This window comes from Mesoplodon bidens, assembly GCF_964165515.1.
Source record: "Mesoplodon bidens genome assembly, chromosome: 13".
NCBI classification, from domain to species: Eukaryota; Metazoa; Chordata; class Mammalia; order Artiodactyla; family Ziphiidae; genus Mesoplodon; species Mesoplodon bidens.
In genome coordinates this window covers 16,116,310-16,138,811 of record NC_138169.1, presented here as the reverse complement: position 1 = coordinate 16,138,811, position 22,502 = coordinate 16,116,310, and the positions used below count along the sequence as shown (strand labels likewise).

General features: G+C 44.7%; 1 protein-coding gene across 4 annotated transcripts in view; it reads left to right on the top strand.

The window, feature by feature from the left end:
• Window positions 1-1,262: 1,262 nt before the first annotated feature.
• The window catches only part of RPH3A (rabphilin 3A), a 272,301-nt gene continuing 251,061 nt past the window's right edge, over window positions 1,263-22,502 (top strand). For all 4 annotated transcript variants that reach the window (XM_081253422.1, XM_081253423.1, XM_081253420.1 and 1 more), the window contains exon 1: window positions 1,263-1,636. The gene's annotated coding sequence lies outside the window, so the exon portion shown is untranslated. The remainder of the gene's footprint in view (window positions 1,637-22,502) is intronic.

The following is a 22,502-nucleotide window of genomic DNA, read 5'->3' as shown; positions in this document are numbered from 1 at the left end:
GGATAATTTAAACCCGAGGAAAAGGCAGAGTTATTAATAACAGTTGAGGGGAAGTGTGAAGAGAGAGTATGTAAATCTTTAATTGAAAAAGCTACTGTAGTTAGCATCTAAAATAAGACCCTGCTTAGCATGCCGTTCTGCTCATTTGCAAATTAAGAGATGTATTGTTTTAAAAATAATTAAGTCTAATTTTGCATGTTTGGGAGATGGCTCTCCACTGGCTTAAAAATCTTTATTTATTTGCAGTGTTCTGAATATAGTTTAATCTCCAGCGCTAAGCTAAGCATTTGCTGCCTTATGTACTCTCAAATGCTCACCGAGGCAAAGCTGGTATCGCTAGAGGAATGATGTCTGGGGGCCTTGGAAGTTATATTTTGGGGCAGAGCACGGACCTTAGCAACCGTTGAGTCCAGTTTTCCTCATTTTACATGTAAGGAAATGGAGGCTCAGAGAGGTGAAGGAACTTGTCAAAGGCCACACAGCACATCAGTGGCAGAAATGGGATTAGAATGCAATCCCCTTCCAGCCTCAGCAGTTGTATTTTCCACTAAGATTGCGTGTTCCACACTTCAGTCACATTTTTAACATATCCATGTACCCTCTGTACTATTTTCACTTAATGTTTTTCCCTTTAAATCAACTCACTTTTAAAAATGTAAAGGTGTTTATTTAAAAGGAAATCACTGAACAAGTGTAAATGGAAAATCTTATTACTCAAAACAATAGAAAATAAATGACAATTAAAACAAGACGAGCAAAATCATGTTATAAAGCTCTAGTAAGGCAACTGTGATTGACAGGACAGCAACTCATGTAAAACAAAAGTGAGCATCTGCTCCGCCCATCAGGTTTAGTATTTAGGGATATTTGGGGCTACTCAGAACTCTGGGCTGAGACCCCCCTCTCTCTTTGTTAAAAAGAGGCAACAGCAAGTGTGAGAGTGGCGTACAGACCCCGTGGTACCAACCCGAGACTTTCTCCTTGTCATGCTCACGATTGGAAGGAAATGGAAAAGGGATGAATTTCTGCCAAGGTGATTACGTACCATGTAAAATCACCTCAAGCACCACCACAGTTCTCACTTTAGATAAATGTGGACTGTGAGAGCTTCTATCTCCTTCCTTCTTTCTCTCCCCACCTTGCAGTGAGACGAGGCCCAGTAGCAGACGTTGTTAATAGGTACAGAGTGAGCACTCAGCCATTAGCTTGCCACGGTTACCGCGAGACCATGAGCATTACCGCGAGATCATGAGCATTACCGCGAGACCGCTGGCACGAGAGCCGCCCAGCAGAGGTTGGAGATCTCCCTCCGCCGACGCTCGGCCTGGCTGGTGGTGGTCCTCGCGGGGTAGAGTGCGGTAAGAGGCAGAAGGCGGCCTCCTCCCCGGGGCCCTCCAGGCTCTCCGGCCTCAGGGCTGGCGGGTGAGCTGGGGGCCCCGGGAAAGGCTGAGGGCTGTGTCCAGCAGAGCTCCAGAGCCCTCGCCACGGCCGCCCTTTGGCTGGGCTCAGGCCTTGAGGCAGCAGTGGACCTCTCTCGCATCCCCTCCTCTGCAGCTTAATAGCGGCGGCAGCGGTCTCCGTGGGACGCAGCCTGTGGAGTCCTCAGGAACCGGAGTATACGGACACTGCCATTAAGGTAACAGCTTCAACCAGCTTCAGTCTCTCTGTTCAAATTTCAAAAACTGGTCCAGCTTAGATCAGTTGTCTACCCCTAGGAGGTGGCCAGAGGTCAGGGTTAAGTTGCCAGGACATTTGCACATCATTACTTCAGGTCCACCTCTGTGGTTGTGTTGCAGGAAGGGGGACCCCTTGCAGGGCCGGAGAGTGGGCTCTTGTCTAACACTCGGAAATGAATTGTCTGAGGAGACACGTGTGCTGACAAAGCAAGAGACTTTATTGGGAACAGGCGCCCAGGCACAGAGCACAGGGTCAGGGAACCCAGGAGAACTGCTCTGCCACGTGGCTCGCAGTCTCGGGTTTAATGGTGATGGGGTTAGTTTCCGGGTCGTCTCTGGCCAATCATTCTGACTCAGGGTCCTTCCTGGTGGTGCGCACATCGCTCAGCCAGGATGGATTCCAGCGAGAAGGATTCTGGGGGGTTGGTAGGACATATGAACTGGCGTCTCCTCCCTCCTTTTGACCTTTCCCGAATTCTTCTACTTGGTGGTAGCTTGTTGGTTCCATGTTCCTCACCGGGACCTCCTGTTGTAAGATAACTCATGCAAATGGTTACTATCAGGCCTGGCCAGGGTGGGCAGTTTTGGTCAGTGGTTCCTCTAACAGTTCGGGCTATTCTCAGAGAAGGGCTATTGGAGTGAGCTGGGAAATAACCCAGCTGGTATTTGCTACAGGTATTCCTATTGATCCTATACAAATGACTCTATTCCGTTTAAATGAAAAGCCTGAGGGCCAGCTGGGTCCTGGGCGCCTGGCTCCCTCAGTGATAACAGCTGGGCAGGATCTGGGGCCCTGCCCCTGAGGGCGCCACCAGCTGAGATCTGTCTCTTCATCTGGGCCTGGGCACAGGCAGGAGGACTGAGACTGGGTGCTGGACTAATGCTCCCGGGCAGGATAACTGGCTGGTGCAGGGACCCCCTCCTCTTAGCCAGGCCCTGGACCTCAGAGGGCGAAAGCTGAGCCTCGGGACCTTGCCCTCTCTTGTCAGAACAGAGAATAACTTTTGTTTTGGTGGAGGTTTACAGGAAGATCGTGACCTGACTGTGCCCTGACCTCAAGAACAAAGGGTCTGACACCAAGAAGTTTGTAACAACTAACCACGCCCCTCCCTCACCTTTCCTATGAAAGGGCTTTGCTGAAAGCTTTCAGGGCGTTCGGGATTTTTAAGGCATGAGCCACCCATCTCCTTGCATGGCCCTGAAATAAACGTTTCTCTGCTCCAAACTCCAACGTTTTGGTATTGTTTGGCCTCACTGTTTGTCGGGCACACAAACTTGCGTTTGGTAACAGTAGATGAGGTATAAGGGGAAGCGTCATGTAGAAGCTTTCTGGAACCTTCTTAAAAAGACAACCATTTGGACCCTTTGCTTTTATTTCTTCATCTTTTCCTTTTCCCGTTGGTTGGAATTTGGTTGTGATCGCTGGAATTAGGCAGCCATAATGGACAATGAAGTGACCATGAGAGTGGAGTCTAGTGGAGCAACAAGGTGAGCCTGGCCTCTTGAACCTCTGGATTTAGTGCTTGATTAATTGATTGATTTGTAAAAGAGAAATGAGCTCCCATCTTGTTAAAGTTCCTGTTATGTTGGGTCTTTGCTGTTCATAGTCAAAGTTCATTCTAATACAAAAGGAGAACGAGCGAACTCTGGATTACTAACTAGATGACCTGGATTCTAGTCCCATTTCTCCAATTCGTATTCCATGCAAATTTGGGGGTGAAAAATAGGCTCTACTTTACAATCCTCAGCATTCATTTTAAGCTTCCAATGGGCTTCGCCCCTTGGGAACTCTCAGTTCTGCTCAGAAGTGCCGGGTATTTCTATTCTGAGGCAGTGATGTGGGCAGGGTACCCAGGGAAGGAGCAGGGTGGGGACTGGTTCCTGCCTGAGTCTATCTTAGATGTCACCCTGTTGAGTAGGTGATCGAGGTAAAATTGGGACCCGGGGGTGTGAGAGCATTCTGTGTTAGAGGGATAGCAGTCCTTGATAGCTGCTAAAAGGCGTCACACAGGGAGCACGTCTGTCCTTGAACTGCCTTATCTTCTTCCTTCTGAACCACACCAAGCATGTATCCATAAATGCACAAACAGCCCATTCCTCTCTTCCCCTCATAACATCCTCAGCAGCTGCACAGTTGTTACGTATTTTAAATAAGGCATTTAAAACCTCTCAGAATTTAGCAACAATCACCATGGATACTCATCACTGAAATCCTTTGTTACCATGGCAACATTCCACCCTTTAACCCCACCCCCCACCTCACCCCCATCTTGCCTGTTTACCCTGAAACTGACACATTGGTTATGGTGAATGATAGGAAAAAAAATTGAGAGGAACTTCACTTCCAAGGTCATAGAAGCATGAAATATCTTGCCAGAAAATAGGTATTTTTCCATTATTGTAATAAGTATGTTTCATTCTCCTATTTCATCACGGATAAATGACTACTATTGTGCAGGGGAGAGGAAGATCAGTGATGAATTAAAGCTGAAACGATCCCTTTGTCATATCCTGTAGATGATTTGTAATAGCTGTTCTTGCTATATTGAAAACGTAGTCAATAGCCATCCTGGAGTATTAAACCATTGATACCATTTGACCCACTTCTTGCAGTTTTCAAAAACACTCCAAGACAACCCTTTAGAAGGAACAAACAATCTTTCCAAAGCTCTCACGGCAGCCTTATGGAATGGTAAGAAAGGAGAAACAACCCCATGCCTGATGTTCAGGGAGTGGTTCCGCTAAGCAATCAGAGCGTGAAGCAGTGTGATCTTTTGTAGCATTTATGAATGACACATAGGCTGTGGCTGTATATACACTTGCTGGTTCTGAGAAATAATGTTGAGCAAATGGAGCAAAATACAGTCGATCCCATGATTATAGGCAAGTGCTCTGAGAATGTTTGTATGCTCCCTAAACAACACGGGGGAGAATTTGGAGATTCTGAACTCCCTTTGTGTCAGCGACCTTTTTAAGAAACTGAGTATGCCTTGGGCCATCTCCCCAGAAAAATCCCCAGACACACAACATTTTACATGTAATTCTAGGAGACTCGTTGGTTCCTTGATGTCCATCAAGGGTCACCCCCCCCCCACAAAGGTCCGTCACCTCCCGGTTTAGAGCATCATGTTCATTTAGTTCAATCCTGGCCATTAAGTTATTTAATTCCATTAAAAAGCCAAAACCCAAACTAAAACATGTTCGGAGATTTCGGATATACTACTTAGTGCTCTCTGTTCCCCCCACTAGAATGTAAGATCCATGAAGGCAAGGGTTTTTCAAGGTCCTGTTTACTGTCTGTATCTCCAGTACCTAGGACAGTGTCTGTTCTGGGAATACTACTCAGTATTTCTTGAAATTATTTAACAGTATGTCCAAATGCAAAGTATTATTATTAGAACCATGACTTTGTATGGGAAGCATCCATGTTATTGCATGTTGTTGTAAACTATTCATTTACATTGCTGTACAGTGTATGATATTCCATTGTGTAAATATACCACAGTTTGTTCAGTCATACTACTATTGGTGGGCATTTGGGTTGTTTCCAGTTTCTTTGTTTCGATTTTTTGTTGTTATGAATAGCACAACCTTGAACACTCTAGCACATGTCTTTTGGCGAACAAATAAATGCGTTTCTCTTTGGAATATGCCTAGGAATGGAATTGCTAAATTACAGTGTATATGTATGTTTAGTCCTAATAGATATTCCCAACCAGTTTTCCAAACTGGTTGTACCAGCTTGCACTCCTGTTCAGGTAACTCTGCATGTCTCTCCATCTCTAAGTCTATTGCATCATTCCATGGCCCCGTATTCCCTGTAAAGCCACTTGTGGACATAGTTACTGCTTTTTCTGATGCCCTCAGTGCAGTTTCTTTCTTTGTTTTGAACAGTTTCATCTCCGCCCATATGATTTAGCTCTTGAGAAAGCTCTTCTTTCTCTCCCAGTTCCTTTGAAATCGATGCTAATGTTTGTTGAATACGTGAGTGACTGATTCAAATCTTCTGGAACAAATCCCAAATGTTTGCTCTCCCATGTTTATTTTTGGACCATGTGTTAAGAAGAAAACTCTGAGCCATTTGAAAATACTGAATTAAAAGCACATCGCTGGGCTTCCCTGGTGGCGCAGTGGTTGAGAGTCCGCCTGCCGATGCAGGGGACACGGGTTCGTGCCCCGGTCTGGGAAGATCCCACATGCCGCAGAGCGGCTGGGCCCGTGAGCCATGGCCGCTGGGCCTGTGCGTCCGGAGCCTGTGCTCTGCAAGGGGAGAGGCCACAGCAGTGAGAGGCCCGCCTACCGCAAAAAAAAAAAAAAAAAAAAAAAGCACATCGCCATCTGAAAATGACCGCATCGCTCTAACACTATGCCATAATTGCTGCCAATCAGGAAAAAGATCTGCCCCTGGTATAGTAGGACCAAAGGTGATTTCTGGAATCTGCTTCCAGAACTGGGTTGGGGTGTCACATGGAATTCCAGTAACCTGCCAAGGTGAGCTGTGAGGTTTGTTTCTATTATCTGTTATTTCCCAGAGGTTAAATGTTTCACTCATTGTGGGCCCCGGCAGGCTTTGATCTTGTCTTCAGAGAACATGGGAGTGGGAGGAAAAACACAGAACCATACCGAGTGCCTAGCATAGGGAAGGCCCCAGGTTAGGTGCAGTCTCCTTAATTTAACCCAATTCCACAATAATACCAACATACTCTTCTCCAGTTCCCTCTCAGAGAATAGCATCTTCATTCACCTAGTTGACAAAGCCAGAGACTTAGGAGCTATCCTTGATGGCCCTCTCTCTCTCATCCCCATATCCAGTCCATCACCAAACCCTGCAGTTCCTACTTCTGAATATATCTCAAACCTTCCCACTCTCTCCACCCCCACTGCCACCATCCTGGTCCAAACTACGGCCATCTCCTGCTGGAACCACTGCCAGCAGGATCCGAGCTGCACTTGTGCTTCCACTCCTGTTGCCTACAGCCTGTTCTCCTCCCAAAGACCAGAGTGAGCTTTGAAACTCACTCTGCTTAAAATCCTTCAGTGAGTCCCTGTAGCAGATGTCGTGGGTGCCCTGCTCATATCTGCTTGGCACACTCCATTTTTGGGCACGCAGACCTGAGAGCTTCCAACAGCTGCACCTAAGGTTTGTAGGCGAGGGCTTTATCTGGCTGTTTACAGGGCAGGCTAGCAGTGCCAGGAGTTAGCACCCCTCCCTTCTCCTGGAGCACGTATCAACCCAGGACTGGTGATAGCTGGGGGATAACAGTAAGATCCCAGATCCCTTGCTCCTTGGTTGAGGATACATTGAGTGGGGATTTGAGCTCTGTTGCCCCAATGGCAATCTGCTCAGTGATGCACTTTTATTTGCTTCCTTCCATTGCCTTCCCCTCTCCTCTACCAGTGCTTCCTGAGGCCACGTCCCCAAATAACTTATTTGCACTCACATTTTTGCGTCAGGGTCAGCTGTTGGAGGAGGTCATTGAGAGGACGTGACCACTGGTTGGTGGCCCCAGGCAATCGGAGGCTCCTCACCCCCTTCCCCGACCTTGCAGTGTACATTCTGCCCACTGTTCCTGCAGTGAGAGCCATTCTCAAGGACAGCCCAGCCTTGAGAGAGTAGGTGTGGTTGAGACCGTCTGGACAGTATATATAACTGAGCCCAATTGTGGCCTCTATATAAACGTTTCAGGCGGGTGTGGAGATCTCCCCCAAGAAAAGCCTCGGAAGTCAGTTCCCTTGCTTGTTAAAACTGCCACCTACCAGCCTGAATGCTGTGTCCTCCCAAAATTCGTATGTTGAAATCCTAATCCAAGATGTGACGGTATTTGGAGGTGGGGCCTTTGGGAGGTGATTAGGTTAGTGGGGCCCTCGTGGCAGGATTAGTGTCCTTATAAGGAGAGGGAGAGACAAGAGGTCTCTCTCTGTGCACACACCCAGGAAAGGCGACGGGAGGACAGAAGCAGGGAGAGGGTCTTCATCAAGAACTCCACCATGCTGGCACCCTGCACTCAGACTTCGAGCCTCCAGCACTCTGAGAAATAAGCGTTTGTTGTTTAAGCAGCCTAGTCTATGGTATTCTGTTAGAGCGGGAATTCAAAAGGCATGGCCCTCCAAGGAACTCACAGTCCTGTTCACCTCCGAGGACGAAGATAAGGGCTGTAAAAAGACCTGCAAACACCCAGTTGTTCACTAACTTACGACTGGATCAAGAGAAAGTGTTATCTATCCATACAATGGAATATTATTCAGTCATAACAAGGAATGAAATACTGATTTGTGCTACAACATGGATGCATCTTGAAAACATGGTGCTAAGTGAAAGAAGTCAGTCATGAAAGACCACATATTGTATGATCCCATTGATATGAGATGTCCAGAATAGGCAAATGCATCAAGACAGAAAGTAGATGAGTGGTTGCCAGGGGCTAGGAGGAGAAAAAGGAATGGAGAGTGACTGCTTCCTGGGTGGAGGTTTCCCTTTGGGGTGATGCAGGACTTTGGAACTAGATAGTGGAGGTGGTTGCACAACATTGTGAACGTCATTGACTTGAATCCTTTAAAATGGTTAATTTTATGCTAGATGAATTTTATTAAAAAAAAAAAGGCCTGTGAAGAGAAGAATGATCCCTCATGGGGATTATTCCAGCTAATGCCAGAGACCTTTGCTGCTGGTGCCTAGTTCCATGTCTCATGAGGGGCCGCTGTGTTGCCCAGTTCCAGGGACGCCATTTACATGGTATTTATTCTACATGAGTGGCGCCCCTTAGAGTTGTGAGACGTGGCAGCTCCGCTTTTGCGGTCAGAAATGGATCTGATGTGCTGGAGTCCCCAAGCCTGTGGCTTTCTTCTTTCGCCAACAGGCTCAGGAACACAGCTCTCATGATCCTGACACCAATTAGGAAAGCAGCATTAGAGACTGGAGCACAGGTGCCTGTATGTGGCTGGTGAGAGTCCCCAGGCAACCCCGGAAGGATGGCTTCTTCGCTCCTTACAGAATCTCTATCCCAGGGTTGTTGGGCTGGTTCAAAGGGCAGAGTGAGGAGTGCTTGGTAATTGCATTGAGCCAGGGAACTTGCTTCCCAGTTACTGGGCATTTGAATTTATTTGATGCGGGAAAAGTGTCTGCACTGCCGAACTGCCTCTAAGCTGCAGTGGGAACAGAGAGAGCACAGGCTCCGCACTAAGATGGACTGGAAGCCAACCAGAGACACCTCTCTGTTTCTTTTGGTGTTAGCCATTCCCTCCTGGGCACAGCTGGGCCAGACGGGCACTTAAAATTAATCACCCTTGGGACTTCCCTGGTGGTGCAGTGGTAAAGAATCCGCCTGCCAATGCAGGGGACATGGATTCGAGCCCTGGTCCGGGAAGAGGCCTGTGTGCCACAACTACTGAGCCTGTGCTCTAAAGCCTGTGAGCCACAACTACCGAGCCCGCGTGCCACAACTACTGAAGTCTGCGCGCCTAGAGCCCATGCTCTGCAACAAGAGAAGCCAATGCAATGCGAAGCCCATGCACCGCAACAAAGAGTAGCCCCTGCTGGCTACAACTAGAGAAAGCCCACGCGCAGCAATGGGGACCCAGTGCAGCCAAATATAAATAACTAAAATAAATAAATTTATTTTTAAAAATCACTCTTATCAAACTGTCATTGATGTGCGATAATGCTAAAAAGAATCAGCTTTATGGAGGTGTGATGTCCGTGTAACAGTGCACCCATTTTAAGTGGACAGTTTGATATGTTTTGACAGATATCTACATCTGTATAACCACCACTTAAGTAAAGATAACGGAACCTTTCCATCACCCCAGAAACTTTCCTTATATCCTTTTGCCCTTAATCACCACACCATCAATCCCTGACAACCATTGACTGATCTGCTATCTGTCATGACAGATCCCTAGAATTTGATATAAATGAAATCATACAATATGTAACATTTTCTATCTGGCTTCTTTTGTTCAGCATGTTTTTGATATTCATCCACGTTGTTGAGTGTATCAGTGGCTCATTCCCTTTTCATCACTAAAGAGTATTCCATTATATGGAAGTGCCAGAATTTGTTTATCTATGCATATATTGATGGGCATTTGGGTCACTTCTAGTTTGGGGCTATTATGAATTGCACTGATATGTGGAAATCTTTGTATAAGCATATGCTTTCATTTCTTTTGGGTAAATGCCCAGGAGTGGAACTACTGGGTCGTTTGATAAGTGTATGCTGAGCATGCTGAGCTTTATAAGAAATTGCCAAACTTTTTCCCAAAGTTATTGTACCATTTTGCATTCCTGTCAGCAGTTCATGAATGTTCCAGTTGCTCCATATCCTCACAAACACTTAGTATTGTCAGTCTTATTAGTTTTAGCCCATGTGGCAGGTGTATAATGGTTATCTCATTGAGGTTTTAATTTGCGTTTCCCTAATGGTTAATGCTGTTGAACACCTTTTCATGCACTTACTGGCCATTTATATACCTTCTTTTTTGAACTGTCAGATATTTTGTTCACGTTTTAATTGGGTTATTTGCATAATATTGAATTATAAGATGATATATTCCAAAGGCAAGGGATAAAGTTATTCAAGATTCTCAGTGTGATGGGAGGGGTTCCTAGCCTCCCTTTCTCTCTGGGGTCTGGCCAGGATAACTGAGAAGGGAGCCTTTGGTAATGTAACTTAAGGTGGAAAAAGAGAGATTAAAAGCATAAATCGCTGTAGCATAAAGCGCTCAGGACGAGGTTAACCTCAAACTTTAGTATTCATGAGAATCACCTGGAGGGCATGTTAACCATAGATTCCCTGGGAGCCTCACCCCGAGTGTTTGACTCAATAGCTCTAGGGAAGAGCCCAGGAATCTGCATTTCTAACAAGCTCCCATGTGATGCTGATGCTGCTGGTCTGGGGACCACACTTTCGGTTACCTTAAAGATGCTTGAGGCTGAAGGTAGACCACAGTGAGGACCTCTTACTCCTCCCTTTTTTCCATTTGTAGTCTCTGGGGCCCTTCCCCTCTCCTCTGTCCAACCACCCATCCCACACTGCAGAGCAGTTGGGCAGAATGGAATGACTGACAGCCCACATTGTCAACCTATAGAGGATAAAAGTGGTCCAAGGCCTAAGGAGAAGAGCTTTCCCACTGACCTCATAGGGGTAGACACACCTTAAGGAGTGCCCTAAAAGTCAAGAACAGAAGGCATAAACTAGCTGATTCTGGCCTGGATATGTGTCTCTTTTTTGGGGGCAAGGGGGTTGCCTCCACTGTGTTTAAGATTCTTCTGAATTAGTTATCAACATGCATAAATTGACAATAAATGTAGGATCATTTTTTTAGGGCCAGTGGTTGCAACCGAACTCTCTAAAACTTTCATGTGAAAGATAAAATTATGCTTATTAAAAAAACTCTTAGTGACTTTGGTGTTTAATTTTAAGATCTATAAATACATTTGGGGGCAGTGATACCTGGAGAGACACCAAGAGCCTGCTAGGAGGAGTGGGAGTGTATATAGATAGGTGGGTATGTGCACAGCACACATTTTTTCTTATATGTGTGTTTATTGAGCTAAAAGACCACACAACCCTAATTGAAAACTTAACATGAAATACACTTTGATTTTGAAAATTTATAAACTACAAAGAGTAAAATATAAATAAAGAAACCAAAAAAAAAAAAGAAAGAACACTTACGGTTGCCAGTAATTAGGGCTGGATGAAATAAGAAATATTTTCGTTATTAGTTAAACCTTTAGAAAATTTCCAAAGTGCTTAAATGAGAAAGAAAAAGGAGGTGGAGTGAGTGTGGGAGAGGGCACTGCCAATTCAGATGAAGCTAAAAATTTAAATTCTTATTAAACCCCAAAAATTGGCATTCCAACAGGCTGTTAATAAAAATGCTCCTTTCAAAAAGATGGTTTGGTGTAAAGCACTTTCCCCCCTATATGCTTCCCTTTACCCCTCAGGCATCTGGGATATAAAAACTGGGTTCTAATTTCAGTTTTTTTGTTTATTAGCTGTGTGACCTTGGATGATTCACTAGATCTTTCTGATCCTCAGTTTCCTGGGATAGTGAAAATTACTTCTTGGGGAAACTGGAGAAAACTCAGCATTAGACCTTAGGCCGAACTCAGAAGGTCCACAGGCTCCAAGAAGACCTTGTAAATGAGCGAAGTGGGCCTAGTGGAAACTGACCAGTCAGAAGAAACACCTGTTTAGAGGACTCACAGCTCCTGAGCTTCCTGCCTCCGGGAAAGTGGGCTTAGTATGGCCTAAACTTTCTGTTTATCAAAGAGGTACTGAAAATCCCCATATTTATGTGCTCTCTCAGTTTTTAAGTGTTGGCAATTAATTCACTTAAGCAAAACACTGACTAAACCAAACAGAACATATTCTGCAGGCCACCCTTGGCCAGTCCTCTAGTTTACATCACTTGCCTTAAACAGGAAGAGAATGAGATGATTTCCACACTGGCAAGATGTTCTTTTCCATTCCACCTTTGGGGATGGGTGTCTTGCTGAATGCAAGCGGGCAATAATAATAGCTGCCGTGATTGAGTGCCTACTGTGTGCCAGACACTTTTCTAAGCCTGTTACATAAAACAATGCATTTAATACTTCCAACATCAACTCTTATTTCATTTGGTCAAAGGGGTTAAATAAACTGGCTGTAAGTCCACTTTAGGCAGTGTATAAGTCACTGATTAAAAATCTTGCTCATTCCAGGCAGCAGTTCCTTTTTAGACTAGAGATGACAGTTGACACCCCCACCCCCACCCCGCGCCACCTCTGTCCACCCCCACCTTTCCTGATTTTCCCTTTGAGGACCCTTAGGGGAGGAAAGTGCTCCTAGTAGAGGGACAGCAAGTGACGACCCCCCCTTCTGCCAGGGGCCGAAGACCACTGTGTATTTGGGGATCAGGAAAATGAGTGAATGACTGAACGGAAGAGGGAGGAGAAGGTGAATGGGTTGTGCCAGCAGAGAAATCCAACTGCAGAGACAACTTTTCTTGCACAGGCGGTGGTGGAGGGGGAGGGAGGTGGTCTCGATCTTTGAGCTTACCCTTAAGGAGCTTCCCCTCGTCCACTGCTCCCACATCTAAGGTCAGAGCACGCACGCGGGTGTGTAGGTGTGGGGGGGGGCGGGGGAGGGAGTTGGTGATCGAGGGTCACGCGCAGGTGGCTCTGCCGCGGTGGTGGCGGCGGTCGCAGAGGCGACAAGGCTGGAGGCGGAGGACGAGGGACGGCGGGCCCACAGTCGCTGCGGGCAGGTAAGGTGGGCAGGGCGGGGGCTGCGGGAAGCGGGGCGGGCCGCCGCAGGCCCTGTCTTCCGGAGCTGCAGCCTGCTCTGGGTCGGAGGTCGTGGGGGCGTTATCTGGGGGCGGGAAGAGGGGGGACGCAGAACGATGTCCCGGGGAATGGGGCTGCCGTAGCTGGAGGATGCGCTAAAACTGAGGGTTGGGGTGACGACGGAATTGGACGGCGGGGAGAAGGCTCAGGACTGGCGGGACCCGACCGGAATGTGGGGGGGCGGGTCCCTGAAAGGGTGTGTTAGTGGCAGCGCCCGGGCGCGGAAAACAGGTGGTCGCCAGCGCGAGTGGTGCCTGGGGCGCAGCGGCGGTGCCTCCAGTGGTGTCACTGTTTCCCAGATGGGCAGGGGGTTAACACCTGGTCCGGGTAGCCACGCGTGTTGGATGTGAGCCTTCTTCAGCGGTCCTAGGGGTTGCCTGGCATCAGCTGGGCTACCTCCCTCCTTAGGCCTTGGTCAAGGGTCTTTCTAAGGGATAGGAAGAGGGGAGATGCGGAAAGTGCTGATATCTGGACGCTTAAGAGACAGTGGGCATCTGCCCGTGTGTATCAGATTTTTACCCCCATCTTCACTTCTTACCCCAGGGATGGTGGTTTTCATAGTAAGAGGGGGTCTTCCTGGCCTTGCCCATTGACAGTGTTCTTTTAATTTCACCTTATAAACTAGGGGTTGCCAACTTGGGTGCATACAAGGACCAGGAGATAAATAATGATCCCAACCCTTACTTGGTCCCGGCTGGGAACCAGGCACTGTCTGGAGAGCTTTACACATATTCATTTACTTAATTCTCACTGTATGTCACTCCCATTTCACAGATAGGGAAACTGATGAAAGTCACTTGAGCACAATCACATGGGTAGGAAGTACCAAGTCAGGACCGGATGGGCAGGATGGGTCCAGATTCCAGGCTCTTAACCACTGTGCTGTGCTGAGCCAGTGGACTGTGGGGCCAACTGGAGCCCCACCAGAGAGCCTCACATTGCCAGGCAGGATTATGGGCCCAGAATGGCCAGATCATCTGATTTCTTGAGAAGCTAGAACTTGGGACATTTATGTAAAATCACCTTTATATTTTGACAATTAATTTAAACTTAAAAACACTTTTTATAGTGAAAAATTTCAAACATACACAAAAATAAACTGGTATAGTAACATTTTGTAATTTTAAAAAACACTTATGAGCCAAATAAAACATGTTCAATGGCCACTTCTGTCCTAAACACTTCCAGCTGTTCACTGCTCTGATTTGAGCCCTGTCTATTCAAAGTGTGGTCCTGGTCTAGCAGCATTAGCATCAGCATCTCTTGGGAGCTGGTTATAAATGCTGAATCCCAGGCCCCACCCCAGACTTACTGAATTAGACTCTGGATTTTAACGAGATCCCTAGCTGATCCATATACATATTAAAGTTTGAGAAGCGCACTGCTCTGTCTAGGCCTTTTTGCCTGGACAAGTTATATTAGCCTCCTTCCTGATAGGTCTTCTTGCCTCCAGGTTCACAATCTTCTATTGATGTTATAGTTGCATTTCTTGCCTTTAACACCCTAAAGCTCAGGTCTGGCCCCACATAATTCAGTGGAGGAAGCATTTTCTTTAGGAAGGTTTGGTTACATTACATAATAGAACTGGCAGTGTTCACACTGGTCTTACCCTCTTCAGGGCCCTGAGCTTTTTCCTTCTTGTAAATCTTACAGAATTGTTCTGAAGATGAAGTGAGGTAATATAAGTAAGAGTATTTGCATATATTTTTATTAGTCAGGACTTTTTCAGTTAAAAAAGATAACTTAAACCTGCTTAGGCAAAACAAACAAACAAACAAACAGGGACTTGACAGCTTGAAGGCTCAGAAAAGACTAAGGGGGATGATTTTAGGTATGACTTGATCTAGGGGCTCAAGCAGTGTAATTGGAACTTGATCTCTCTCTCAGGAAGCAATAGGGAAGTGGCGGGGGGAGGTGAGGGTCTAACCTGGGCCAAATAGCTTGAGATTGGGAACACAGTGGTATTTACCAAAAAAAGTGGGAATAAACATTTGTCAGGAAAGATCAGGAAGATTATGTAGTTGGAAACCATATTTATTATCAGTCTTTGGGTTTTTGTCTGATCTCTCCTACTAGACTTCAAGTTCCTTGAGAACTGTGGCTGTGTCTTCCTCATCTTTGCATCCCCACAAGTCAGGCATACTGCATTTCACATAATGATGCTCCGGAAGTACTGAATCAAATGTAATTGACTCAAGTAAAGTAGAGATTCAGTCTCTTAGGCACCAGCCTCAGGCAAGGAATCTCTCTCTCCCTTTCAGATGCAGTGGAAGTCACCGTTCTCAAGCTTGTAGTATAAAGAACATCACAGACTCTGGCTTGGTCCCCTTTGTTTTTCTCACTGCCACCCCTCAATTCAAAGTCATTTTGTCCCTTTGCACGTGTCAAGCAGTTAGGAAAATGGGCCCAGCATGAGATGATTTCAAACTGCATAGCATTTTATTATGGAAAGGTAACAGGGTTTTTCTCAGCGTGACCCCAGCAATAGTGGCTGTCTGTGATTGTTACCTCAGAGCTAGGGAGGAAAACAAAAGCTTTCAAATGTATGTGTCAATCAAAGGGAGCTACTGATTCCCCATTTTCTTGGAGGCCAAGATTCTTTTGACAGGCAAAATTATGATTGCCAGCAGCTAACAATTTGTTTTAGAAAAGCAGAAACCAAACCAAAAAACCCCCACAAAAAAACAAAAAACAACCCACCAATCCAAAAATAAAACAAGACTCCAAAATCAAACAAACAAAAACCAGCCAATGCAAACTAAATTAACAACAAAAATAGAATGCACAGAAATCTGGGAAGGTCTACAGGAGTCTTTTAGAGGGAGAATGCTTGGAACTGGATTTCTGTTCTTTTGGTCCAACCTGAATGGGAGAGAGAGTGAGGAGTATAAACATTGTCTGAGTGGGACTCAGAAATATGTCTCCTATGAATTCCATCATTAGGGATTTTGATGGGCTCAATAAACTCCTATTAAAAAAACAACAAGAAAAACACAAAAGCATGCAAACATATCAGCCACTCACATTTTAGTCTAAACTAGCCACTTTCTGACAGGAGTTGCACACTCGACTGCTTACAGGGTTCAGGCATGAAATGTCAACAAGTGAAGCAGACTGGGCCAGGAAAATACAAGAGTGGTAGGATGTGGTGAGTTGGAGAACATAATGCTCCCATCTGTAGGTCTTACCGAGTCCAAGCTCATACTGCTCCCTGCACGATAGGCCAATAAATCGAGAGATGAATTGTTGGGGCAAGGAATAGAGACTTTATTTGGAAAGCCATCAGACCGAGAAGATGGTGGTCTAGTGCCCCAAAGAACCATCTTAAATCACAGAAGGAAAGGGGAGAGAGAGTGTGCTTCAGAATTCTCAGAAGACTTTGTTCCCTAAGGGAATTACTTGACAATAAAATTCTTCCTAGGGAAAAAAACAAAAAACATCTTTCCTGAGTTAGAATTCAGGCTTCTTTTATGCTAAAAGGGGGTGTGGCTGGTTGCTGCAAACTTCTTGGTGTGGGAATCCTTTGTTCTTGCAGCTGTGGCATTAGATCAGGTCACCATATTCCTGTAAACCTCCAACAAGACCAATGTTATTCTCTGTTCTGCAACTTTTTATCTCCATATGAAGGATAATTGTTACACCTTTAAAGGTCAGAGCCTTGAGAATGGCCTATCCTGTATTTCAGGCTCTAGGCAGCATTCTTAATTAGTAGAAAAAGCAATAGAATGCAAAGGTTAAAGTAAAAGAAATAGATCCAGTATTGAGTCAGATTTGGTCTTCCGTATTACACAGGGAGCAGCTGCAACTCAGCTCTAGGCAGTCATTACCACGAGCCATTACAGTGTTAGTGTTACTGTATTTTGGGGGACAGAAGTTGGAAATCTAGATTTTCACATGAAATCTTTCAATTTTTAAAAAATATTTAAAAATTTACCTTGTTTATTTACTAGTTCCTAACCTTTTCATCATAGCTTCCTTTGATAATCTGACCAAAGCCATAGAACCTGGGAAATTCACACATACTTTATTTTGTATACAATTTCATAGAGGGCCTCTTTCTATTACACTGTGTAGTTCAAGCTCAGCACTGACTCCTAATTCTCAGTATTAGACTGTGGGTACCCAGATCCTTTGAAATGCATGGATTGCACTCGAGGATGCCTCCTCTCTGACATCCTCCCCTCCCCCTCCCAACTCCATTCTCTTTCTGTTTGAAAAACTCCTCTCCTTCCCTTTCATCTTTCTTCTTATATTTAAAAAAATTCCAGTAAAGTCATTACTTTTAATTTTTATGATTTAATTGTATTGACATAATACATACACATAGTTTTAAAAGTCAGATTATAACATATTTATAACAAAATATTAGTTTCCTACTTCTCTCCTAGTCCATCCCTTGAAGCAACTATTTTCAACTCCCCTAGCTGTTAATTTTTTATATTTTTAAGATGTTATTTTTCTTTTTAAAAGCTAAAACTAAAACTTCACTAAACTAAATGGGAACCAATACAATTTATCCCTCAGTTTTGCTTTAAGACTTTGTGTTCTTGTTTTCCTTTTCTAAACAATTGAAAATTATCTTTTCCTACTAGGTGTCCAACTCCCAGCTGTTTCTTATAGCATTTTCCCCTCTTCACATTTCTAATCTTGATTTTTTTAAAAATTAATTAATTAATTTTATGTAATTTATTTTTGGCTGCATTGGGTCTTCGTTGCTGCACGCGGGCTTTTCTCTAGTTGCGGTGAGCGGGCTTATTGCTGTGGCTTCTCTTGTTGCGGAGCATGGGCTCTAGGCGCACGGGCTTCAGTAGTTGTGGCACGCAGGCTCAGTAGTTGTGGCTCACAGACTCTAGAGTGTAGGCTCAGTAGTTGGGGAGCATGGGCTTAGTTGCTCCGCAGCATGTGGGATCTTCCCAGACCAGGGCTCAAACCCGTGTCCCCTGCATTGGCAGGCAGATCCTTAACCACTGCGCCACGAAGGAAACCCTCTAATCTTGATTTTAACGTATGTTTCTAGTTATTTCGTTCACTCTCTCACTCAGTAATTAAGTAATTTATTAATTAAATATATATACAAAAGAATACCTACTATGGGCCAAGGGCTCTGCTGGGTGCTGGGGATGGAGGGATGAGCAAAAAACATGCAATCCCTCCTTTATGGAATTTTTCACTAGCAGAGGTTTTGTGATTAATCAAACAATCACACAAAAATATGTGAAATTGCAACTGCAGTTAGTGAACCCAGGAAAGGTACATCATACTCTGAGAGAGCATAATAGAGGAATTTGACCTGGTCAAGGAAATGAGAGAAGGTTCCCCTGAAAAAAAAGACAATTGAACTGATACCTAAAAAGTAAGCAGACTTAAAAGAGAAGAGGGAACAGAGGAAAAGGAAAAGCATTTAGGTAGAGGGAACAGCATATGCAAAGCCCTGCTGAGGAAGGGAGCATGGGGGATTTCAGAAACCATTTCTTTGGCCACTTGGAACTACATTCTTTAACTAAATGAACCTTCACAGCAGAGACTTGGAAGAGAGGCACTGTGGTGAAGAGCTGGGAAATGGGTCCAAATCTTGTCTCTCCAAACCATTAGCAGTGTGCTCTTAGACAAAACACAACTTCTCTGAGCTACAATGATCTTACCTAAAAAATACTGTTACTAAAACGCAAAGGGTTTTGTGGTGAGCATGAAATGACATAATTCTTGTAAAGTTTTGCCCAATACCTGCCACACAATCAGTGGTCAAAAAATGCTTGCTGGGACTTCCCCGGTGGTCCAGTAGGTAAAACTCTGCACTCCCAATGCAGGGGGCCTGGGTTCGATCCCTGGTCGGGGAACTAGATCCCACGTGCATGCCACAACTGAGTCTGCATGCTGCAACTAAGAAGCATGTATGCCGCAACTAAGAGTCTGCATGCTGCAACGAAGATCCCGTGTGCTGCAACTGAAACCTGGTGCAGCCAAAATAAATAAATGAATATTAAAACATGCTTGCTGATATTATCATTATCCTTTTTTTTCTTTACTGTATAAATATCATCTGATAGAGCAAATCTAGGCCAAATCCCATGGTTATGAAGACCAGTGACGTCTGGGGGACAGAAAAGCTTTGGTTTTGCACTGATGACCATTTGTGATGCCTTCAGATCACACTGAAGAGCAAACACACGGGTTTTGAAAGTCACCCTGAGCCTGGCATTTCCCTGGTCTGCAGCCATTAGCCCTAATAAAATGAAAGCTTCAGAGCTGTATGAAACTTCCCTCATTCCCTGTTAGCACTGTCTGGGCAGGAGGCAGAAGATGGATGCTTTGGGGACCAGCTTGCCTAGAAAGCACCGGAAGACTCTGACTCCACCTCCAAGGCTCAGAATCCTGGGAGTCTAACCTTCTGCCAGAGAGCTGGGTTGGTCATTCTCTCTCTGTCTTGCCTGGGATCCTAACAACCCACTTCATTTTGACCGTGCTTCCGACCTTGGTGGACACCCTGAACCCAGGTGACAGGGTGTTTATGGTTTGTTACTCGGATGATGATGATTTAAAGTTGAAGGGAAGCCAGCACCCACCTCTCTCTTCCCCTCTTACTCTATTTCTGTCCGTTTCTTTGTCTTTCTGTCTCTGCCTCTGTCTGTCTGCCTCTCAGTCTCCATTTTTCTCTCTTTGTCTTCATATATCTCTCTTTGTCTGCCTATGTCTCACTCGTTTGTCTGTCTGTCTCTGCTTTTCTCTCCATTTCTCTCTGGACTTTACACTAAATTCTCTCTTTTCTTTTTTTTGGCTGCACCACATGGCCTGCAGGATCTTAGTTCTCCAACCAGGGATTGAACCCAGGACCCCAGCAGTGAAAGCACCGTGTCCTAACCACTGGGTTGCCACGGTGTCTCTCTGTCTTTGTTTTGCCCCTGGCTTCCCCACCCTCATCCCTGTCAGCTCATCTTTCCAATTAGCCCTTATTTAACCAGCTATGACTTTATGAAAATAGTCCCCTCCAGATGAGGCCATTTTTAATCAAGGGCTTAGCTAACATCATTTTTGTATTTCGTATATGAGCATGGGGTGGGGAATTAGCTGGCTTGCACTTTGATATAGTTGAGTCAAGATAGCCCTTTTTATTAGCAAATTTGTGCAGATTGGTTTGCAAGATGTGGGATATGACTAAAATATTAAATTCCTAAAACCGTCAAAGCACTATTAGATTGGGAAGGTAAGTTGTAGAAGCGTGTTCTCCCACAAGAATTACACTGACATTCAGAATTAACTTACTTCTGCATCCACTGCATTACATGCCAGCTTTTGGGGGGAACATACATATATACATACATACATACATACATACATACATACATACATACATACATACATTTATTTATTTATTTATTTATTTATACATCTTCATTAGAGTATCATTGCTTTACAATGGTGTGTTAGTTTCTGCTTTATAACAAAGTGAATCAGCTTTACATATACATATATCCCCATATCTCCTCACTCTTGCGTCTCCCTCCCATCCACCTTATCCCACCCTTCTAGGTGGTCACAAAGCACCGAGCTGATCTCACTGTGCTATGTGCTGCTTCCCACTAGCTATCTCTTTTACATTTGGTAGTGTATATATGTCCATGCCTCTCTCTCACTTCGTCCCAGCTTACCCTTCCCCCTCCCCGTGTCCTCAAGTCCATTCTCTACGTCTGCGTCTTTATTCCTGTGCTGCCCCTAGGTTCTTCAGAACCTTTTTTTTTTTTATATTCCATATATATGTGTTAGCATACGGTATTTGTTTTTCTCTTTCTGACTTACTTCACTCTGTATGACAGACTAGACTCCATCCACCTCACTACAAATAACTCAGTTTCTTTTCTTTTTATGGCTGAGTAATATTCCACTGTATATATGTGCCACATCTTCTTTATCCATTCATCTTTTGATGGACACTTAAGTTGCTTCCATGTCCTGGCTGTTGTAAATAGAGCTGCAATGAACATTTTGGTACATGACTCTTTATGAATTATGGTTTTCTGAGGGTATATGCCCAGTAGTGGGATTGCTGGGTCATATGGTAGTTCTATTTGTAGTTTTTTAAGGAACCTCCGTATTGTTCTCCATAGTGGCTCTATCAATTTACATTCCCACCAACAGTGCAAGAGGGTTCCCTTTTCTCCACACCCTCTCCAGCATTTATTGTTTGTAGATTTTGTGATGATGGCCATTCTGACTGGTGTGAGGGGATACCTCACTGTAGTTTTGATTTGCATTATTCTAATGATTAGTGATGTTGAGCATTCTTTTTTTTTTTTTTTTTTTTTTTGCGGTATGCAGGCCGCTCACTGCTGTGGCCTCTCCCATTGTGGAGCACAGGCTCCGGACGCGCAGGCCCAGCGGCCATGGCTCACGGGCCCAGCCGCTCCACGGTATGTGGGATCTTCCCCGACTGGGGCACGAACCCGTGTCCCCTGCATCGGCAGGTGGACTCTCAATGACTGCGCCACCAGGGAAGCCCTGAGCATTCTTTCATGTGTTTGTTGGCAATCTGTATATCTTCTTTGGAGAAATGTCTATTTAGGTCTTCTGCCCATTTTTGGATTGGGTTGTTTGTTTTTTTTGGTATTGAGCTGCTTTTATATTTTGGAGATTAATTCTTTGTCAGTTGCTTCGTTTGCAAACATTTTCTCCTGTTCTGAGGGTTGTCTTTTCATCTTGTTTATGGTTTCCTTTGCTGTGCAAAAGCTGTCAAGTTTCATTAGGTCCCATTTGTATATTTTTGTTTTTATTTCCATTTCTCTAGGAGGTGGGTCAAAAAGGATCTTGCTATGATTTATGTCATAGAGTATTCTGCCTGTGTTTTCCTCTAAGAGTTTTATAGTGTCTGGCCTTACATTTAGGTCTTTAATCCATTTTGAGTTTATTTTTGTGTATGGTGTTTAGGAGTGTTCTAATTTCACTCTTTTACTTGTAGCTGTCCAGTTTTCCCAGCACCACTTAATGAAGAGGCTGTCTTTTCTCCATTGTATATTCTTGCCTCCTTTATCAAAGATAAGGTGACCATATGTGCGTGGGTTTATCTCTGGGCTTTCTAGCCTGTTCCATTGAACTATATTTCTGTTTTTGTGCCAGTACCATACTGTCTTGATTACTGTAGCTTTGTGGTCTAGTCAGAAGTCAGGGAGCCTGATTCCTCCAGCTCCGTTTTTCTTTCTCAAGATTGCTTTGGCTATTCGGAGTCATTTGTGTTTCCATACAGATTGTGAAATTTTTTGTTCTAGTTCTATGAAAAATGCCAGTGGTAGTTTGATAGGGATTGCATTGAATCTGTAGATTGCTTTGGGTAGTATAGTCATTTTCACAATGTTGAACATGGTATATTTCTCCATCTGTTTATATTAAGTTTAATGTCTTTCATCAGTGTCTTATAGTTTTCTGCATACAGGTCTTTTGTCTCCTTAGGTAGGTTTCTTCCTAGGTATTTTATTCTTTTTGTTGCAGTGGTAAAGGGGAGTGTT